This window comes from Perognathus longimembris, unplaced genomic scaffold, assembly GCF_023159225.1.
Source record: "Perognathus longimembris pacificus isolate PPM17 unplaced genomic scaffold, ASM2315922v1 HiC_scaffold_197, whole genome shotgun sequence".
Classification (NCBI taxonomy): Eukaryota; Metazoa; Chordata; class Mammalia; order Rodentia; family Heteromyidae; genus Perognathus; species Perognathus longimembris.
The window spans coordinates 51,867-58,744 of record NW_025957024.1 but is presented as its reverse complement, the minus strand read 5'-3'; positions in this window follow the sequence as shown (position 1 = coordinate 58,744).

Here is a 6,878-nt window from a genome sequence, read left to right as displayed (position 1 = left end):
GTATTTGACAGCTGGTTGCAGAAATAACTCCTGTTAAGGCAATGCCTCCCACCCATAGTGCTCTTGGTTCAATGCCTCCTCATACACACTGCAGAATACAGAAGGCATGCCACTGTGCTGTTTACACAACCAGATTGCAAATTAAAGTTATACTTATGGCACATAATAAAATGAATGCCTGCTACTGTAAACTAACAATTATGCTCTAGTCTTTGTATACACAGTCCAAATCATTTCCTATTTCTTTCTTTACATAGATCCCTCCTGAATTTTTTCCTAAATGGCGTAGTATAGTTTGGAGAACATTATCTAATTTTCCCATTTACTTTCACTAATTAGGATTAGGGGGCTGGGGATATAGCCTAGTGGCAAGAGGGCCTGCCTCGGATACACGAGGCCCTAGGTTCGATTCCCCAACACCACATATACAGAAAACGGCCAGAAGCGGCGCTGTGGCTCAAGTGGCGGAGTGCTAGCCTTGAGCGGGAAGAAGCCAGGGACAGTGCTCAGGCCCTGAGTCCAAGGCCCAGGACTGGCCAAAAAAAAAAAAAAAAAAAAAGGATTAGGAGGTAATAAAAACAGGTGAAAATGTAAGAATGAGAATGAATCTCAGAAGAGAGAGTTGCAATTGTGTCGGGAGCTGAGCTAGCAGCTAAGTTCATCCTGACCTCTGGCTGTGCCAATGTCACCAAGATGTCGGGAGCCAAACTTGCAGCTAGATTCATTCTTACTTCTGGCTGTGCTGTTATCGCTAGGATGTACCAGATGCAAGGACCTTTGCTCACGGCCACTATCTGGAATTGCTTTGCCATTGTCTGCACCTTGCTATGTCCGCTGGAGTAGATTCCTATGTTAATCTACCTTTTCCTGTGTTTACTATAATCAAATGTTTGTGAACTTCAAAGCCCCTGTGTGTTCTTAAATTTTAACAACCCTATGCTATTCTCTGGTTCCAAAACTGCATATAAGCTGGAAGTTAAGAATAAACTGTTGCTGCAGTCTTGAGGTTCAACCTTACGGCTGCAGACCTCCCGTACCCCATCTTTGTCTCTTGTCTTTTTAGTCTTGCCTTATTTTTCCTTTTCCTTATCCCCGCCGCCCCTCAGTCAGGATTCCTGTTTCCCTGCCAGCTGGCCCAGCAGGCAATTGAAAGAACAAGGCAAGTTAAGTAGGACTTAGAATTAGCTTCATTTATTAATGGTATTTTTCTTGATATTCATGTCAACTTTCAGTTTTAGCCTAAAATAAATTATAAAAATAGAGTACTCCCTTATTGGGAATAATTAGTACAGGTTTAGGCAAGTCATAGAAGAGCATCACAAGAGCCCAATAGCTATACCCTTATGATCACCTAAGATAATGCTGAGTGAAATGAACTCCATGTTATGGAGACAATTGTTATATCACAGTTGTAACTACTTTCAATGTCCCATGTGTATTTGTAGCTTCTATTATTGATGATATTCTTGTATCACCTTCCTGTGGTTTTACCTACAGTATCTCTGTAATCTTATCTGAGTACATTGGAAACCACGTATACTGGTATTAGAACTAGGAAATTGGAAAGGAATACCAAAATTGAGAGACACAGGGTAAAAAAAAAACAAACAATTACAAAAGCAAAACTTGCAAAACTGTTTAGTGTAAGTGAACTGAACACCTCATGGGGGGGAAGGGAAAAGAGGAAGAGGGGGGAATATGAGGGACGAGGTAACAAACAGTACAAGAAATGTATCCAATGCCTAACGTATGAAACTGTAACCTCTCTGTACATCAGTTTGATAATAAAAATTTGAAAGACAACAACAACAAAGGATGATTATTGAATTTACATAGATCAAGGCACTGGTTAACAAAATAGTGTGTATATGTATGTGGGATGTTTGTGCATTTCTTTGAAGATTCATTGATTTAGGTTTAGAGTGTGAAATAGCAAAATTACACAATATTGAATGGTAACCATCAGAGAGTATGACATAGTTCCTAGCATGGGTGCCTTATAATCAAATATATTGGCTGAGATCTCAACTGCAGTTCTTTCCTGCTAGATGACAGTGAGTATATGCTTCAGCTACAAAAGCTGTCATTTGTTGCTGCACTAGATTTACCTCCCCTGGTTTGGGGATGTTAAGTTTGCTCCCTTATCAGTGCTCCCCTTTTCACCCTCTCTTCTGGGCACCTGACCAGCGGGCAGCCAAGGTGGAGCAAAGGGACACAGGCTAGCCTCAGGTGCACATGGCTGAACGAGATCCCCTTTTCCTCCCTCCTTACCCACCAAGGAAGCCAGGCACAGACGGATCTCGGAGACGCTTCGGAGAGGAATCCAATTTAATCGGGAGGGGCTCACAGTAATATAGTAGTGATGATGAGTATTGAGCCTGAGCTGGCGATAGGCTGGCGAGCTTGTTCATCCAAGAGAAGCTCCCAAGGACCTCCCTCATGGGCTAACGTCACATCCCATAGTACTGCCCTCTGGGCAAAGCCCACAAAAAGAGAGCACAGGTGCTCACTGGCACGAGGTGGGGGATGGTCTCAAAGCTACCCCATCTGGTTCCGGACCCAGAAGGAGATAGGGGTGGCTCGCTTCCCCACTGTCCCAGGGCTGGAGGAAGGGCGGTGTCTCGGGAGCCCTCTCCTCGCCCTTCTACCATTAAGGCCAAGATGAATCCCCAACAATTTATCCTTTCGGAGCTAGTTGATATGGATACGGTGGATATTGACTGAGAACAGGGATGTGACAAGGTGATCCCTTACCGAGGAAATTTGGCCTTGATTTGATCAAACAATGGTTGATGATGTATTGATCAAATATTCCTTGAGAGATGCTGGCTTTACTACTATTACTAAATGTTTTATCTAAAGGTCTTCTCTAAATCAGCTAACGTATTAAATGAAATAAATTTATGGTGTACATTTCATTTCAAAATCCTGATCAAACTTGCAAATATTATACATAAAACATGCATTCTATAACTGCTAGTGTGAGCACAACTCCATTTTTTTTTTTTTTTTTTTGGCCAGTACTAGGCCGGGAACGCAGGGCCTGAGCACTGCCCCTGGCTTCTTTTTGCTCAAGGCCAGCACTCTGCCACTTGAGCCATAGCGCCCTTTCTGGCCATTTTCTGTATATGTGGTGCTGAGGAATCGACCCCAGGACCTCATGTATACAAGTCAAGCACTCCTGCCACTAGGCCATATCACCAGCCCCACAACTCCATTTTGATCAAGAAAAAAGGGAAAGATAACCTGGGAAAAGGTTTGTGAGACATTGACTCACACAGTGGTATGGTGGAATATGACTCACGTATTTATGATGCTTACAAACAATACTTGAAATTTTACTTTTTCTCAGCCTTGTTCATTTCCTCGTGGTTCTTGGCTACACTTGTTAAGTTAATGGAGGAGATAGAGTATTTTGTTTTAAGTATGTATCCTGGTTTAGAGGCAGTTAGAAAAACTGGAGATCACACATGTTTAAATTTTCAAACTGCATCCTAGAGGATGTAGTTATCAAGATGCTTATCCAGAGGCACTGAGTTTAAAGAAATTTTGTATAAAGTAGCAGTTAATAAATTTGTATAAATCACCATGCCATTTTTCTATCCACCAAAATGCATCCTGATATTTATATGTGATCTTTTTTTGTGTACATATGGCAGACTTGGGCCTTGAACTCAACATCTGTGTGCTGTTTCTGAACTTTTGTGCTCAAGGCTAATGCTCTCCCACTTGAGTCACAGCTGTCCTTATGGCTTGTTTTTGGTGCTTACCCCGAAATGAGTCTCAGGGACAAAACAACCATAAACCACAGCAAAAGCATTGCTAATTTCTGTGGCTCTCTTGTGTCACCCAGTGGAAAACGAGGTCATAACTTCCTAGCAATAGCTTAGCACTCTGGGAAACAAACTCTGCCGCTGCAATCTTGTGGACATGAGCCATTCCCCTGTCAACTTCCTCTGTTGTGAGTGTGTGTTGAGAATATTGCTGTTGTTTCAGTTATTTTGCCAGGCAGTCTTACACTGGTGAGCTGGTAGATCATAACTGGGATGAAAAACACAGCAAGAGGTACGCCTGCCCCCCTGCAGATCTGCAGCTGAGCTGGATGTAGGAGTTTCTAAATGTTAAAATAAAATAAAAAGCAGAGAGTAGCTCCTAGCGAGCTGAAAACGCACCTCTGCAAACAGACTGGGAGAAAGCACGGTTCCCAGACAGACTGACTAGGAACACCCAGTTACAGAGAACAACCAACTCCTACCTGAAAACCACAGCAACTACATAAACTAGCTTGGATGGAGGGTGACAGCAGACTCACCCCCTGGAAATTATAAGACACTTAATCCAGCAAAGGCACAGATAAACTGACCAACCCAAGGAAAGCAGGGGAAACCAGGACATGAAAGACACAAGGAAGACTTCTTTTTAACTATTATAACCTCAATTTTTGTCTATTTTTCATCATTTTTATTTCTTCCTATATTGAATTTTTAATCATTTTTTTACCTTGGTTCTCACTTCCCAACTTTTTCTTTCTTTTTCTTCTGTCTCCTCTTACATTTTCATTTATCATTCTTTTTTTCATATGATTTTCCTTTTAATTCAGATATTTTATTTCTTTAAATTCTGCTATTTATTCCTCATCCTTAGTTACATGGACAACAGTACTAACTAGGCTTCCATTCCTATTAGATACTGACCAAATTCACCCTCAGCATACCAGAAACCTCTGCTTCTCACAATTAGAACACTCAAATTTAGTAGTATTCTTCTATAGCTACATAGGTCTTCATTTGTTTGTCTTTTTGTTTTTATTGCCTTTTTGACTGTAACCTTTTTGTTTTTACTGTTGCTTTATGGCTGTTTTTTGGTTAATGTTTTTTCTGTTTTATTCTTTTCCACTTTTTCATTACACTTCATTAAAATCTAAATCCCTCTGTTCCTTTTACTCCCTTCATTATGCTGCTCTTAACTTCTCATCCTAAATTTACTTCTAGCACCTTCATAGTCCATTGCTCCCTGGTTTTTGTTCAATTTGAGTGAGTCAAAAGGCTTCAGAACAATCCTATCAATTCAGATAGAACATAAGAAAAATAAGAAAAGACTTCTTGATGGTTATAACTCTATATAATCCAACTGCTAAATACAGGGATAAGGATTGGTTTTTTCCCTAAAATAGTTGTCTGCACGGACACTACATCTGTTTCTACATACCGAAAAGGAGCAAGGGAATTTGCCTATCTATGATTGTTTACCTCTAAGATCTATACTATAGGATCTGATCAAGTTTCGTTCAGGTCTTAAATCATGTTCTGGTGTGCTTTGGGATTTGCTTTCCTACCCAAATGGGCAGAAAAACACAAGAAAAATGGAAATCAATCAGGGAATCTCAACTCACCACTCAAAATAAGAGGAAATAGAGCAGTCAATCAAATTCCTAGAGCCCTCAAGATGCTCTACAAACTCTGCTATAGAAATGATAAATGAAAAGTATGAATTGCTTCAGACAAGTATTCTAGAGCATGAGGAGGCAAACCAAAGAGCAGGAGGAGCCTAACCAAAGATTAATATGTGAATCAGGTGAAGCCAAGCAAAAATTAATAGAGGAACTCGTGTCTTCCACAAACAGAAAGCTAAACAAACTCCAACAGAAGGAAAAGGATTCCTATGAAAGGAGAGCTACTCAGCTAAAGGAATGCGAGACAGCACTCAACCAAGTTAATGAAGAAGACCATATAGGATGTAAAAGACAAACCACAGCAGAGTGATGAAAGCCATGAAGAATGTCCAGTCAGAAGGAAGGGAGATGGAAAACATAGAAGAGAGCCTACAGAGCAGACTGGATGATGCGGAGGATCCAAACTCAGGTATTTAGGACAGTCTAGATTTTATGGAGAAAAAGTAATACAAACAAGAAAGCAAGACAGACTGCTTCAGGGACTCCAATATGCAATGAAGAAGCCCAATTTAAGGCTCCCCTGCATACTTTCAAAGAGATCCTGCATAGGAAACGATTTGAAACTTCTGCATAGGGAACCATTTGTTTCCCAAGAACCAGATGCTGGTGCCTGGCAGCAAAGCACTCTTGGGACTACCTGTAGCATCAACCAATACAGGCAGCAGGTCCTGGCCAGCAACTTAAACCATGATGGTTTGCCCTCCCTAAAGGAGCCTCTGAGGAAAGCAAAGGGAACATTGATGCAAAGTACTAAAAACTACTAGGACTTCACAAGTGCTACAGGTAAGTCCAGGTGCCATTCGACCTGAATTCATTAAACTGTATTGAGCGTTTCATTTAATAATTGTTACTGACCTGGAGGTGCCAGGAGCTGGCAAGGTGTGAGCAAAGGCACCACCTCCGTTGACTCCAACCCTCAGGACTGCATATGTTTGCCCATTTGTCTTGGGGAAGGGATTTGATCAACTTCTGGGCCTGGGGGCTTGTCGGGGAAGGCATGGAAGACAAGGATTGGTAGAAATAGAATGAGGAAGGATCTGCTGTCTGTACTTTACCCAGCAGTGGATCCTAGGAGAGCATTATGCAAACTTATGAGAAATATAGAAGGTGTATGAAACTAAAGGGTTTGCTGAAATAAACAGAGTTGTGTCATCAGCCTCTCTGTGTCTCCTGCATCCCTTGCCGCTTGGAATCCTTGTTCAAGCTATGGCTGACGCGCAGCAACTGTTGCCCGAACAGGGACCAGAGGAAATCATTGGAAGGACTTCTCGCACAGAGAAGCAAGCAGGTAAAGGGACCAAGAAGTGTAGTAGCGGTGGGAGGGTGGGGGGGCTGAAGTGAAGGAAATAGAAAGAGAAAAAGAATAAGAAAAAGAAAAAAGGAAGGAGATGTAAAATGAGTGCGAAACACGAGTGTTTCTGAGGGC